Below are 16,951 nucleotides of genomic sequence, written 5' to 3'. Positions count from 1 at the left end.
CGAGCAAAATTTTGATACGCTGCTCTTCTTTCTTGGACGGCATTTTGACAACTGAAGAGTGAATTCCAAAATCAAAATAGGAGCAACATTCTACACACACACACACACACACACACCTTCAAAATGTTCCTGTTCAGGTGTTCAGGTTTTGTAAATGCAAAATTGAAAGAAATACGTCAAGGCGATATTGACCAAATTTTGACCGTATCACCCTTTAGTTGACTAAATCGGAACAATCAGAAAAACTGAGATCCGCTATTGGATTTATATTCCAAATTAAATCCAAGATTTGAAATTCCAGTTGAATTTTCCAACTGATTGAGTCAAATTAAATTATCCTCTACCAAAGGAAATACCCGAAATTTAGCACATCATTCGAAACAAAACGTCCGTTTATCAAATAAAAACGCCCTCATAGTTTAAAAGTGAATTTCTTTGAGCGATTCTCTAAACATGAGTATTTCTATATTTTCAATCTAATCTCATTCTAGATTTTCGTTTATCGTATCATTGTTTTCGAAGGTAGCTTTTGTCACATTTAAAAGAAATTTTGACAAAAGCTTCCTATATTTTACATTTTTTTTATTAATTAAAGAATTTTCAATTCTCAAGTTTTAATCAGCTTTACATTTTTAAAATTTCAACACATTATATGAACACAATTTTTTGTGTTTTAATGATATGGAAGAGAATTTAACCTTTGAATATGAATTATAAATTTCGATATTACTGCTTTCCTCTTATTGTAACTTTAATTCTCTATTTTGTACTTCAATTTCATTTGTAATTTGGTAGTATGATTTTATTTGAGACTTTAAATAGTGGGTCTGCAAAAACCCGATTTTAGGTTTTAAGTTTTTCTATTGAACTGTCTGAATCTCCATGGAATTTGAGTTAAATTCTGTTGTATTTTTTTTAAATTTTAGATTCTTTGACTGAAGTCTGAATGTTAGTTCCCAATAGTCATGAGAGAAATATTTATTATGCTTTCGATGAAGTTTTTTTCCCGAGATCTTAGAGTGGTAGGTAATAGAGTTATTTAACAAATTTTGATTGAATTGTACAATTAACAGTTATTATCAGCATTTTCATTTTCGATTAGTTTATTAATTCTACCACAATGTTTGCACGTTATGGATTATCAATTAATGTATGAAGATATCAGGCATAATGGTTATTGGGACTACATAACGAAATCTTTACAGTTTCTTTGTATGTTTGAAATTTTATGTTTTCTTTGGGACAACATATGGAAAAAAATGATTCAGTGAAAAACTGTCCTGGCCCCCCGATGGCATAACTAAGGCCAGAGTTTCGGCGTTTCCCGTTTCTTGTGTAGCTGTTAGTTAGTAACTTAGTTTTTATGAACGTGTTGTTTGCTTCAAAGTAGCAAATTTTTCAGCATAAACTGCTTCTTTAACTGGTTTGGAAAAACAATTTCACAAAAAAAAAGATTTGATTATATTTTCAAGTTTTAAGAAGAAGTATTAAAAAACATATTTTGTAATTTTTTTCAATAGACGTTCTAAAGACGGTTATAGATAAGAGAATTATAAATCCAGTATACTATAACCTAAAAAAAAGATTAAAGGATGATACGCTCTGAATATCACATTGCGATTCTGTCATCTTATGTTCAACAGCATCAAATTGCATGCTTTCCTAATCCCTTTTTTTACGAATATCAGTCAAAACTTAATTTCGTGCTTCTTGAGTGAAACATCATGTAATTGAAAGGCATTATGTCTAGGAAATCCTTTCCTCTCGCTTCCAACAACAACATGCACACTCGGGATCACCTTTCTTTCCTGCATTGAAAGAAACACCAGAAAACCCATTCAAAAGACGCTGGGATTCAGCTTCTTCTACCACCTTGCTATTTAACTATTCTGATCTGAATGACACCAGCTCGCAGCACACAATGGAACTGTGTCGCTTTGTTAATCCCAGACAGGACCGAGGTCCCGACTGAAGCTGCTGATCGGGAGGATTCCCTTTTGTCACCGAACAATCCCCTGGAAGTTCTTCCACTCCTTGGGGAAGCAAAATTTCGTTGGAATGTTGCACACGATGTTCCCAGAAAGTTAAGTCATGTGTGAAACGAGAACTAACGAATGAGGTCCTGCCCTGCCAGAACTAGACTGGTTGGAGATCCTACCCTAGACTAGGATCAGCCCGTTCCGGATGAAAAGAAATTGGCTTGGGTGTGCGCTCTCTGACGAAGGTTAAAGGGAATAAATCACTTTCTTTGATTTGGTTTTTGGGTAGGGTTTCCAGGATTGGCTATCGATTGAGTTATGCATTCTGGCACAGATTTTTTTATTTATATTTTAGATAAACACAGTATGGAATTGAAAAAGGTTCATAAATAATTTAAGAAAACGTATGTAACACAGTTATCTTAAATTCATACATAAAATTCGTGTGTTAAAAAATGATAAATTTAAAAGTTTATTTTGTTTATAGGGGGAAGTCGTCTATGACCGGACACCTCCTATGGCCGGACAACATTGATTTTTCGAAAACGATATATCCTTATAATGTTTTAACACTATGAAAATAAAGTAAATAGCAGCCTGATATGGTGTTAGAAATATGGTAATCCAATCTGAAAAGGTAAACAAATTATAAGCATCGAAAGCTTTCGATAAGTAGTTCGACGAGGATCGCCTAAACTTTACATTTATATTGTGATCAGTTTTTACGGCTTGTCAAATGTGAATTGCACATAAACGCCATCGTTGGTTGGTTATCTTTCGACTTCAGTAGATGTAAGATAACAAAACGGAAGTTCAAACAAAATATTAGGAAAATAAAAAAAAGTGCGATTTCTCTATGACCGGACACCATATTGTTCTCTATGACCGGACAAGAAAATATTCAAAATTATAAATGATTTCAACTTGAAACTTTCATTTTTTCATCTCTATAGCACCCTCAATTGGATAGCTGAAGATGCGGATTAAATAACCAAACTATTTTGGTCCTCTGATAATATTTAAATTTTGCTGTCCGGTCATAGACAATTTTACTCTAGTTTTTTCGAAAGAAATGTTACATTCTGGTTTGTCAAAAAAACTTTTATAAATGGCTTCGTAGAATGTCCGGTATTGGAAAGTACTTACTCACAAGACCTAAGCAAGTGATTTCAGTCATTTTGCTACGTTTTTGTGCCATTGGTGACAACTTTGGTGATGAAATTCGTAGTGTCCGGCCATAGACAACACTTTTGGAAATGAGTGAAAACTAACATAAAATGATTTCTCTTACCACATGAATATGTTATAAATTATTTTTTTCTAATACTGTTTAGTGATCATAATATTGATACTCTTCAGATCAGTAGAGGAACCAATATTTACAAAAACTTATTTTTGAAGTTATTGCTTAAAAACCTTAAGTGTCCGGTAGTAGACAACTTCCCCCTATACGAGTTCCATTATATTATATTTATAAAAAAACAAAGCTTGTCTACTTAAAGTTGAATGAATAAAATCAACTATAGAACTGTAGTAAAATCAGTTATACTTTTCAGACAATTATTGTTGAATCTACTATATTTATAGTTGAATTCTGAAAAATTTTAGTTGGCGGAGAATCAGTCAACTAATCAATAAATCTTCATGATTGCAAGCGAAGCAAAGTTCTTTAGCGATCAGCAAGTCTAAATTGCAATAACACTTGGCTTGGAACCCTAACGAATGCAAGGCCGTCGGAAATTTGAAAACGCATCCAAGAAAGAAGATCTTTGCTTGTTTGTACACGTTCTTTCAAGGGAAACCCTAAACATAGCAGAATTTAACGAAGGAGCAAACGAGAAAAAGCCACGCATCTTGGGCTGATATGGTTAGCCATAAGAAACACACACCCTTTTGTGTGTTGACAAACCCTGTGTGGTGCTTTATTAATTTTCATTAAAAAGTTTGCAACTGAGCTGAATCGGTGTGTGGGAGCAATCTGGGACGAATCCTGTTTCGATTCTTTCTTTTTTTTTTTTTCTTGAAAAAGGACAAACGATAGGTACTGTGTGGTAGCTCGGGTGAGGGTGTTGTGCCACAAACAACCGATCCGGGTAGGGATTCATCCGAAATCTGACGGCGTGCGTGGGAGGATAAAAAGACATCATCCCGATGCTATCGGAGGTGACATTTCTTTTAAGGGGTTTATGCTGTTTGCTAACTCGATCTTTGACCGTCGTCGATTTTCTATGGAATAAAAGGATGTCGTTTGTAAGGATGATAATAAATGGGTTTTCATTGTGGACATTACAGTGAAAAGCTTGATATTCAGCACGTTTAGCAATAAAAATGACACTCATTTGTTGGATGTATCAAAGACTCTAATAAATCGCTCTATTCTAGTATTAGTAATGGTGACTCATATTTATGGAACATCTGGAATACCTGAAAGCTTGACTTAATTACAAATGTGGAACAAGGAATTTAAACAGCTGAGGTAAAATCAAGAGAATGAATGAATGAATTAAAAGGAGAATCAATTGAGAATTATTTTTTTTTGCAATATATAATAATCCATTTTATTGAATTTTAATTTTTTTAAGAATTTGAATTGAAATTATTTGACACTAGATAAAAAAAAAAGAAAAATTCTCAAATCTAATGTTTTAGTTCATCTTGGTTCATCTTCGAACCTGAAAATGACCACATTTTCAAAGATGATGGGAAGTATTAGGGAAACATGAGATATCAAAGAAAGAAAGATCATAAGCCGTAAATATAATAAATTTCTCGAAAAAGATAAAACGGCGCACCGGCAGGACTTGAACCTGCAATTTCCGCTTCAGTACAACGGCGCGTTAGCCATTTACCTACACCACGGTGAACGTGACAAAATAGGCTCCAGTATTTGTACATGTCGTGGATCTTCTATCGGTATTCCATGTATATCTCGCATTGTCGCTGTTGTTTCTCTTCCACCACTCAATTATTTCTAAATTTCTCAAACCCTAAGGTCAGAAAAAGTTCGTTTCGTTTCAAAACTCATGCATGATTTTTTGCAGAGTTTTTTACTAACGTTCTCATGAGTAAGTTTGAACTCTCATGCATGAGAGTTCAAATTTACTCATGTGAACGTTAGTTAAACATGTTTGCATGGGAAAATTGAACACTTTATCTGAAAAAATAGCATCAATTTCTACAAAAGAAACCGAGCCTGCTTTTGGAAATTTTCCCTTGAACAACTTTGTCCAAGACCGCAACTTTGAATAGGAGTATGTCTTTTGGCATTGAAAAACAATCAATTCAACTGGCATCACTGCTGGTGCACATCGAGGTATTGCATGACTACTTTTAAAGCCATAATTAGCTAGACCGCAGCAGTGATGTCTGTAAAATTGATTGTTTTTCAATGCCAAAAGACATACCCCTATTCTTAAGCTAGTAACTTTTTTGTTTAATAAAATACGAAGCTACGGTGTGACAAAGTAGTTCAAAGGAAAATTACCTAAAGAGAACTCTTAAATTGGCACACAATTCATTAGTAGGGTCGGTTCCACTGAAAAAAAACATAAAATGATGCTGATTTTTCAGAACAAAATATTCAATTTTCTCAGTCAAACCTTAAAGTTTTAATTTTCTCATGAAAACGTTGCATAAAAATTCTGGATAATATCATGGATGAGTCTTGAACCATAACGAAGCTTTTAAGGCCCCAGAAGCGCCGATGTGGTCTAGTATATAGGCTGGCGCGAGTCTGGTTTTGGTATGCCAGGCATACTGGGTTCGATTCCCGGCATCGGCAAGAAAACTTTTGGATTCGAATTACATAAGCGGCGGACAGGTAAGATGTGTTTCAAGCAATATTCATTCGTGCTATTTGTTTGCCTACTGCGGTAGGAAGAGAAGGAAAAAAACTGCACTTCAGTTGGGTCTTTCGGAATTTCTCCTTCGCACACAGTAGTGCTGCTATTGGGGCACATGAGGATTTCGCTCGGCACTTTGCTTCGGTTGTACTCGGAAACGAGTGTAGAGCATTTCAGAAGGAAGTATGGTGCTCTGAAAATCGAAGCAAATAACAGCGCGATTTACACAGCGCGCTGTTGGATTAGAGAGGTGCTGAGTTCAGTTTTTGATTTTTGCCCCATCATGGTTGAGGCGTCAAAAATCAAAAACTGAACTTAATCGGATTTCTTTTTTATTTAAACCAGAAAACATCTTAATATTTGACAAAGCTACCTAAAAAGTAGAATACTGAACGCGCCACAGACATAAAATTTTGAAAAATTGACTAATTTATAAGATAAAGAAATTAATTTGAACTACATATGTTTCTATAGAAAACATTTTTTCTAAAATTTAAGTACACTAAATGAAAGCTTATATTAAAAGCTGTTTAAAATTTTTACACTCTTAATTTATCTATGATAAAAATGAGTAAAAAAAACATTTTTTCAAAAGTTTGAAACTCGGTAGAAGTAGAGGATTGTCATTGTATGATAGGAAAAGAAGGGAGCACTCGCAATGGCTATTTAAGAACACGTTGATCATCGTTATCGTTAGTTTTCGGATACAAGAAGTGATTAGCCTGATTATTTACTGCACACAGTTCAATCGGAGTTAAATTGCTAACAATCGTTTAAAATTTAATAGCCTTCTAGCGATAAGAGTCCAGTTGTGCAGCCGTAGTTGATTTAGAGCCACAATCATAAAACCGCTTGCAACTAGAACATAATACAACATGCTATTTGTTTATTTGTTTATTATCTTGATATCATCTGACAAAGGTGGGTGACTGAATGAATTAAATTTAAATCTAGGTATTGTTTTTCGACTGGATGATTTTTAATTTTTGGAGATTAAAACGGCTTAGTCAGTCACTTGTGGGAATAAAAACGAGTTATTTTTATTACTGCCCAAACGTTTCGGCCATTTATTGTGGCCTTCTTCAGTGGGTAACTGTAAATTTATTGTAATTTTGTAACATTGTCTAAATTTGTGTTATGTGAACATTTTTTGTACTCACTAATTGTCAGGTTCGTTTTTAGTCTAATATTTGTGGTAATTAAATATTGTAGTTCGAATTTTGTCTGTGAACACTGTAAAAGATATGTTGGTTTGAAAAATTGAACGTTTCCTATTTTTTCAAACTCACTGCGTCGAAAATTGAACCGCAACGCTTTACCATGAGATAAACTGTGCGACAGCGCTTTGTTTACTACAATATTTAATTACCACAAAAATTAGACTAAAAACGAACCTGACATTTAGTGAGTACAAAATATGAACACATAACACAAATTTCGACAATGTTACAAAATTACAATAAATTTACAGTTACCCACTGAAGAAGGCCACAATAAATGGCCGAAACGTTTGGACAATAATAAAAATAACTCGTTTTTATTCCCACAAATGACTGAATAAGCCGTTTCAATATCCTTAAATCTAGGTTTACATAAATCGTTTGCTAGTTTCTTAATCGTTCACTCATGCTATGCTTAATCCGTTGTTTGAAAGTTGCAAAGAACACATTTAAATCGAATAGAGTATAATAACGGAGCAAGCATATTTTCGCAGAACGAAGGGGATCGTTACTGCCATAGCGCGTACTTCGTGGTTCCAATGAGAGCCAGTCTCGATTACGAAGGGTTCGTTCTGGAGCATAAATGTTACAACGGGAAAGTAGCCAACAGCAGTCAATTTCATTTCTCAAGATCTTTGCCACGAACAGTGATCGACCAATGGAATGACAATCCGCCAGCGTATGGAGTCCAAGCAGAGCACATCGTTGTGGATAAGGCGGCAGATTTAACGGGTTTTCCCAAGGTAGTTCACGGAGAGCATACCGCACAAATCGCCGTTGAAATGCTTCGAAACGCGCAACCCACAAAGCCTCAAACGGCCACCATACCAGATTTGCAGATTCCAATATTGATCGAACCAGGCAGCAATACAAAGCTCGCAGACAGACGGGATCGGTGAATTCTGTACTCAGGCGTATAATGAATCCCAGCATCCTGTAGGCCTTCTAGAGTACCGCAGAGTAATGGGGCTTAAAAGTCATATGACTGTCCAATAAAACTCCAAGATCCTTTATCTGGTCCACACTTTGCAGTGACTCACCCAGTATGCTGTATTCATATATGAATGGATGTTTCCTCCGACCAAATGTAATAACACAACACTTAGCAACGCTTAAAACCAGTAAATTATCAGCACACCAGTTCACAACCGTATCCAGGAAGCCTTGTAACTCGTGACAATCAGCTAAACTGTGTATGACCAAAAATATTTTTTGGTCATCCGCTTACAGAAGAACTCCACAGCCAATAAGAAGCAAATTAATGTCATTACAGAACATTGTAAACAACAGAGGGCTCAAATTGCTGCCTTGTGGAACCCCAGACCTTGGGATAAAATCAGGAGATTCTGCAGAACCAATTCTAACAACTAAACGGCGATCCATAAGATACTTTTTATTCAAGCACATAGTCGTTCAGAACATCCCAAACGTTGCATTTTTTCAGGAGAATATCGTGATTCACTGAATTGCATAAATTTGTTTTCCGCCATCCATTTCTGATATGCAGTATGATGTAAAAACTGACAGATTCGTGGTTACCGAACGTTTAGAGAAAAACCCGTGCTGATTTTCAGAGATCCAGTTACGACAAGCGGAGAAAATAATATCGTTTACTATCCTCTCTAGTACCTTCGAGCTGGCAGCTAGTGATGTGACACCACGGTAGTTAAGAATATTTTGCTTATCACATTTTTTATGGACTTGGCTCATAAACGATCTTTTCCAGCCATCGGGGAATTTTTGCTGTTATAGGGACCGGTTAAAGATGTGAGTAAGTGGTTTCACTAAAAGAGTGCGACACTTCATAAGAACTCACGCCGGAACTCCATCCTGTCCGGCTGATGTAGTTTACCAATGGCTTCTAGAACCATTTCCTCGCTTATAGAAAGAAAAACATCCAAATTCAGCACATCAATGGGTAGTCGTGTGACGGCTGCGGAAATTTGATCAGCAGTGGGCGATAGATCAGAGAAAACACTGGAGAAGTGCATCGCGAAGAGGTTACATTTTTCAGCAGGAGACGGGGCAATTCTGTCATTGAGATGGAGTACCGTAGGCAGACCGGATTCCTTCTGCTTTGAGTTGACAAATTTCTAGAACTTTCTCGGATTGCGGCGAAGCTCCCTTTGAGTACGTGCAACATAACGTCGATAGTTAAAACGGTTGTAACTGCGATATCTTCTTGTAGCATCGTTCAATTTCATTTTAGTGAAAGGGCACCTGGAACTAGTGAACTTTCGAAGTAATTTAGAACACAACTGTTTCAACCGCTTTAGGCGTCCATTACTCCAGGGAGGTCGAAGAGGAGGTCGCACCAAGGGTACCGATTTGATAAAAACATCATCCAAAATTGAGCAAAATACTCTCACGGCAGTATCAACGTCCGTGCAACTGAGGAAATCTGTCCAATCGATTTCAGAAAGGACTCGATTTATTGGTTCAAAATCTGCGCGATTGAAGTTGCGAGCTGAAGTATCGAACGCCTCATAAAAAACGATAGGGTTTGGAAAAGAGATATGAAAATTAAACGGAGGATGGTACATGTCAATCGGAACAACAGCATCGATGGCCTCAGTGACCGAGCTAATTGAGATAGAGATTCATTCCATTCAGTTGCATTCCATCCAAAAGTGATGCACTAGCCGATGTTAATACTGAAGTAGAATCTATCACCATATTGTTACTGTCACCACGAATCCGCTTCAATTGCGGTTGGTTGAAGTCACCGAGGAGAATGACGCTGCACGAAGGATGCTGCAATCTAACTTCAGATAAGCTATCAAAATGCAGATCGATATTGATCTATCCCGACTTTTTTGTGCTATTTTTAAAAGAAATTAGGTTATTATTCATTTGTTAAATCATTTGATACATTTCCATCATACAGCTACCTTGATTAGTGAAAAGTATCTTAATTTTAGGATAGTTTTAGTTTTTAGTTAAAAGTTTAAAATATTTTGGATATTACAGGATGTTCTCCTACATAAAAATACTTGATTACCCTCAGCAAATTTAAGTCAAATAAATACTATAGTAAACTATAGGGCTCTGGACAGTTCATTATTGAATTGAATTTAATGTAATAATGTAATATAAATGTAATGATGAATTGGCTCGAATAAAGATATATTTAAAAAAAAGTGAAAAGTATCTCCCGTGCTAAGGAGAACAGGTACTTTCCTTCTCGAACATACTCACCTCGAATACACCTGTAAGAACAATCTGTAAAGAATCAGAAATGTACGATTATTAAATACTTACCTTAAATCACCTAATATACTCCTGCTAGTTGAAGCAAAGGCCATTGGAAAGAGTTGAGAAGCTGAGTGAAGTTGGAATAGCAATAAAATCAGTAAACGTAAGTCAACATTTGAAAAATACTCTAACACACTAAGTAACACTGAAATCAATTGTAATCTTAGGATTTTTTTAATACAACTGCTATTAAAAACGGAATCATCGTCCACTTCATTCAACATTGAAAAGTCACAAGTCCAAAAAACGGCTTTCAAAAGACATAAAAAGTAGGGTCGAAAATAACACCACTTTACTTTATAAGTTGTTTCAAAACAATTTTTGTATTAATTTTTCTTAAATCAGTTAAAATAGTCATTTTCAGTCCAAAACACTAAACAATACTTTTTGTCACCTCATTACACAGTAGTGCAGAACATCAATCTAGCTGTACGAAATTAATAGTGCCAAGGGATGGAGAGATAGACATTTGATGTCTTGAGCAACATTGTTCAGTTTTACATGGAGTATCAAAATTTTTGCGGAGGGATCCACCGATAGCGAGATAAAAATACTAACTTTTTTATTTTTCAAATGAAGGCGTTGATGTCTTGGACAAAGTTGTTTATCTGATCAAAATACATAAGTTTGTTGAATATGTCAAAGTCCTATCACATCACCCTCAGGAGTTACAGTCAAAGTAAAAAAAATCTCTTGAAAAAACAGTTTTTTGAACCTTACACCTGGGGATTTTTTTTTATTATCTGACGGGTTTGCGCCGGGGGTCTTCAGATTTTCCCCAAAATTGAAAATTTGGTTCATTTTTGCGACTTAAAAACACATGTATTTTTTCAGATTTCTAACATTTTTATTTTTTGAGTTAGCTTCGGTTAGATTTTTTTGTAAATAAAAAATAAACATTTTTCAAAGCTACATAACTCTGTTGTTTCTCAACGGAAATTATAAAATAGCACATCAAAATGCATTGAAATTTTATCAGCTTTCCAAATAGAATAGTTGAAAAAAATTAAATAATGACCTTCAACATGAAAAGTTGTAAATAAACTTTAAATGGCGTCTAAAAGTACCGTCTGCACCACCGAATATTTTACAAAAAATACCATTGTGTAGCTCGATTCATGATGCAACTTTCATCTGAAGACACCAAAGTGGGCCATTAATACCTTGAAGAGTTATGAAAGAAATAATGACAATAAATCTCTTTTTTTGCATCGAAAACAAACAATGGTCGAACAATTGCACTCACATATGGAGATAGCAAGCACTTCTAACAACATGGACACAAAAGAACTTATTAAAGCTGGTAAAAAACACTATTTTTTCTTCCTTTTCAGACTGCCCTTACTCGCATAACAGTCCCATATGAATTTTCGTCATTTTAGGTCAACATAAGGCTTCAACATAAAAGACTAAAAAAAGAGGTTTTGTTCTAGAAATTTCGAAACAAAATATCAATTCGTGGCAGTCCTATATGAGATATACCTGAATAACAGTCCCATATGTGAAATACCACGGATTTGGTTACTTTTCAATGTTTCTTTCGGCGAAATAGTCTTTGGTTTATTGCTTTGAATCATTTTTTTAACTCACTTGATGTCGAATGATGCACACTAGTTTTCGAAGGCAGGTCTGACTTTCTTAGGAATGACTTCCTGAGCGAAAAACTATCGGATGCAATCAAAAATCGTAAAAAGATTCAACTTACAATGTGGAATTCATGATATATTTTTGCAAAAGTATGTTTCTTTTTCTTACAATTGCATTTAGAAGTTCAAAAATGATCAAATTCAAGTCTTATAAAGTAGCTTGGTGAGAAAAATATATTTTGTATGGGACTGTTATGCTAGTAGATTCGAAAAAGGTTTCAAATATGGTCGATTAACAGTCCCATAATGAATAAAAATGGCGCTCTCGACCTTACCAATAACCCAATTTCGAAAATTTCAGGCCTAACGATTTATTATGACAACCTAGAAACGATTTTCGTTTATGCTGAAAGTGGTGGTCACAAGTTAAAAATATATTCCAAAACAGAAAAAGCGTATTGTCTCGCTTGCTTATTTTTGTATATGGCACTGTTATGAAAGAAGGGGCGGTAGATTGTTGCAGCTTAACTGACTTCATGTTATATCCAAAAATCTATTAACGTATTTGTTTATACCCAGTTTTGCACCAGGTCACAACAAGTTATGCACATTTTACTGTAATTTTTAGAAGTTTATGCGCTAAGTTTTGCATCCGTAATTCCCCAGATTTGATTTAAAATGGACGGTGGAACACTGAAGATTCGTGTGTGAGCGATCGAGGTAGCAAAACGCTGACGACGAATTATGTTCGTTCTAGTATGGTAAACCTCAAAACTGGGCGAATGTAGAAAACGAATACGGTAAAAGTATCATATTTTCATCATTTTACAGTCTGGGCTGGCCATACTGAGCTCTTTGATTATTTCTACAAAATTTGTGCCACTTTCTCATACTTTTTTGATCAATGGGAAAGAATTGTGGTGTCCAGTGCTTAGCTCTCGATATAAAAACTATGTATAGCACGTCAATATTTCATTTTTTTAATCACATTTTTGTGATCCCACACACAGGAACTGAACCTTCTACTATTGGCATTGATTATGCTTCACAATGATCTTTGATCGAAAAACTAATAAGTTACATAGTATGTGACCAGGTTGTAAAAGCAACATTCCCATTATTAGTTCTATCACTTAAACAATACGATACTCAAAATTTTGGTTAAAATTCAAAGTCAGTTTTGCTGCAAACAATCTACAAAGCACGACAAAGTAGAGTTTTTTACCTGCTTTGGTAAGTTCTTTTGTTTCCATGTTGTTAGAACTGCTTGCTATCTCCATATGTGAGTGCAGTTGTTCGACCATTGTTTGTTTTCGATGCAAAAAAAAGAGATTTATTGTCATTATTTCTTTCATAACTCTTCAAGGTATTAATGGCCCACTTTGGTGTCTTCAGATGAAAGTTGCATCATGAATCGAGCTACACAATGGTATTTTTTGCAAAATATTTGGTGGTGCAGACGGTACTTTTAGACGCCATTTAAAGTTTATTTACAACTTTTCATGTTGAAGGTCATTATTTAATTTTTTTCAACTATTCTATTTGGAAAGCTGATAAAATTTCAATGCATTTTGATGTGCTATTTTATAATTTCCGTTGAGAAACAACAGAGTTATGTAGCTTTGAAAAATGTTTATTTTTTATTTACAAAGAAATCTAACCGAAGCTAACTCAAAAAATAAAAATGTTAGAAATCTGAAAAAATACATGTTTTTTTAAGTCGCAAAAATGAACCAAATTTTCAATTTTGGGGAAAATCTGAAGACCCCCGGCGCAAATTGTCAGATAATAAAAAAAAATCCCCACCTTGTAGATTGGATAAAATGGTTCACTGCCTTAAAAACTAAGTTGTACCAAGCCACGATCTACAATTATCTCATACAAAAAATCGAATTTAAAACAAAATATTTAAAAGTTTTTTCAAGAGCTTTCTTTTACTTTGACTGTAACTCCTGAGGGTGATGTGATAGGACTTTGACATATTCAACAAACTTATGTATTTTGATCAGATAAACAACTTTGTTCAAGACATCAAAGCCCTTATTTGAAAAACAAAAAAGTTAGCATTTCTATCTTGCTATCGGTGGACCCCTCCACAAAAATTTTGATACTAGAATATGCTCCATGTAAAACTGAACAATGTTGCTCAAGACATAAAATGTCTATCTCTTCATCCCTGGGCGCTATTAATTTCGTACAGCTAGATTGATATTCTGCACCACTGTGCATTGTATGGAACTGTCCCATAGTGCAATGGTAAAAATACGCAATAAATCTGCCATAAATATGGTTGGCGTAAAATCTGATAAGTCAGTTGAATTGGGCAGCATTTAAAGTTTCAAACGAAAAAGAACCAAAGCTGATTTTGCATTACAACAACGATAATTTCAACAATACTTTCATACTGATTGAAACCTGATGTTTTGAGTATCAGTGTAAAAATTACATTATCCATACATTACATTGATCCAGCTGGATATTGATAATTACTAAACAAAGTAAGAACGAACTATTGAATGAAGAACTTTCATTGAATAAACCTCAATCAAATAGCCAAATCAACCTTGCAGCGGTTTGTTTAACACTCCAAAGCTGTACGCAAAATATCTGTTTTGAGGAAATTTGAATTCTAGTTTATTGTCGTTCCCGTGACTCGTGACCGCAAATGTTGATCAATTTTGATCATATTTTATTTATTGTGTAGGTAATTTTCTCTAGATTTTCATTAATTCAAAATTAAGTAAATTTATCTTACCAGGTTGTTTGTACTTGGTTTCGAATGAAGAAAATCCCAAAAACCATTTTTTATTGTTTGTAATTTCTAAAGGCTTTGCAGTATTAAAGTGTTTCTTCAATGTTTGTAATGTTAAAGAATACATTTATCGACGATGTCAAAATATATGGGGGTACGATGAGAAATTTAACCTGTATCTCGGATTTTCGGTAGAAAAAAAAATATTATTTATTTTAACGCTAATGGGAGGGTTTTACCCTCGAGTAGCTCATACTTTGTTTGAGAGCTATTAGTTAGTTCCTCCAATGGATTCCCTTAAAAATTGAATTTAGTAAATGGATTCTCGTGCCCTTAGGAACAGGTGGTACAGAAACATCAAAAAGCAACAAATCTTGTTGGTCAAAAAGTTGTTTCCACCTCCAAAACTCATCGACAGTTGACCAGTAACACTAACTTATGTGCATGGTTACAACCTCCAATCGACTCAAAAGCATTGAAAACAGTTGAAATGAAATTTACGATTACATTATTTAATTCATTCCACCCACTGGAACGTCCTACGCTTTTCGGGCCTTCGGTCTGGGATCTCTCTTCTTTTTGAGTTGCTTTTTCATTCAAACGGTCATCCCATTTGAACGGTTTGTTTCATTGGGTTGCCTAGTTTTCCCACAAGGATAAGCGTGTTGAACGATTTGAAATACAACTGAATGATGATGGAGCGATTAACGAACCCTCTTTGTGTTTTTTTCAGGTTTTTTTTAATTTCCAATAAAAAACCCTAGTTTTATATTGTAAACATTTTATCAATATTTTCGTTTCAGTAAATTATCGATGAACCTGTAGCGATTCCAAACCCGATGAATTGCGTTCGGTCGGAAGAAAAGAAAAGGAATATCCTGGAGGCAGAAGGATTTTTAGTTGAAAGCTACACCCCCTGGTGAAAATTTTTTAGAACGGTTACCGATTGAAGGAACTGATAATCGTGAAGCGTGGCAGGTTTTTTCCATCTTTTCTAGTCAATTCAAAGAAGTTCGAACCCGGCGAAACTCTTTCAAGCGAAAGGATAACGATAATTGTTATCCTTTTTATGTTCGAGGATGACGCTGTGTTTGTTCGGAATGCGTCGAAAAGAACCAGCCACCATAATTGGGAATTTATTGGAGCAAATCGAACTTAAAGAGATCGTAAATATAATTATAACTGACAGGCTTTCTCGCGGTATCAAAAGATCGGGGCTATCGTGTGTTAAGTTAGGAAGGGTTTTTAACATATCAAAGCGAGATAATCGCTGCCAGGAAAATGAGACACACGTTCTTCTCTGATGCAGCTGTCAGTTGAATTTCGAGAAAAAGTGATCAACTTGAGGTACATTAATAGTAAGTGCTTCACAGTGGTATGAAAAAAGGGTAGAGCAGTAATCCATTTACCCACCAGCCATTTTGTAAGATTTGTCATTAGATTTGGAGAAAAAACATATTTTGAGAAAAATTTTATTCTGAATTTAGTAAATATATTTACCTCAATAGAGAATTCTTTTAAAATAGAAGTACCTCCCAATCGATAGTTTGAAATTCGGTTAAATCAGTTGGAAAAGTTTTAAGTCAAATTTAAAATATGAGACGGAAAATGGAATGTAGATTCAATACACCAACTCAGTATTGCTGATTAGTTCTATTCAAGCAACTGTTTTTTTTTTAATTTATTTTCGGAAAAAGGGTTTAGAGTAGAGAAGAGTACTGCAAACTCAATAATGATTGAAAAGCTAGAAACTTTGCATATTTCATACTTATACTTATGCTTAGAAAGTAAATTGTAAAGGCTTTCCAGACTGCCCAGTATTGTTTGATTAATCCCAGCAAAGTTCGATAAAGTCTTAAATTCTAAATGTTTTTCACTGTTTTTCTTCACTTGCTTCATGTATTTATTTTTGAATTAAAATACTACCCTGAATTCAACTAGATATTGCCTGTATAAAATTTTGGAATGTTTAATATTAAGTCTTATAGTGAATTGATGTAGACATGAATTTAAACACAAATTTCATATTGCATATTTAAAAAAATCCTCACAAACGATGGAAAAGTTTCTAGTCAATACAATAGATCAACTACTTGTAACTATGCAAGATTTTTGAACTTAATGAAAATGAGTAATATTTTTCTTCATTCCAGTTATTCAGTACTGCAAATCTTCCTCAAAAACTCAAAATAACTACATATGATTCATTAAAATTCCGGTGAAGCTAAAAAAAAGTTCGATCTATCAGAATATTCTTCGGTTCTATAATAAGTTTTTGATAACCTTCTTAAGTAGGGCCAGTAATATCTCACAAATG

This window comes from Uranotaenia lowii, chromosome 3, assembly GCF_029784155.1.
Source record: "Uranotaenia lowii strain MFRU-FL chromosome 3, ASM2978415v1, whole genome shotgun sequence".
NCBI classification, from domain to species: Eukaryota; Metazoa; Arthropoda; class Insecta; order Diptera; family Culicidae; genus Uranotaenia; species Uranotaenia lowii.
The sequence above is the reverse complement of the archived record's forward strand: the minus strand, read 5'-3'. Positions refer to the sequence as shown.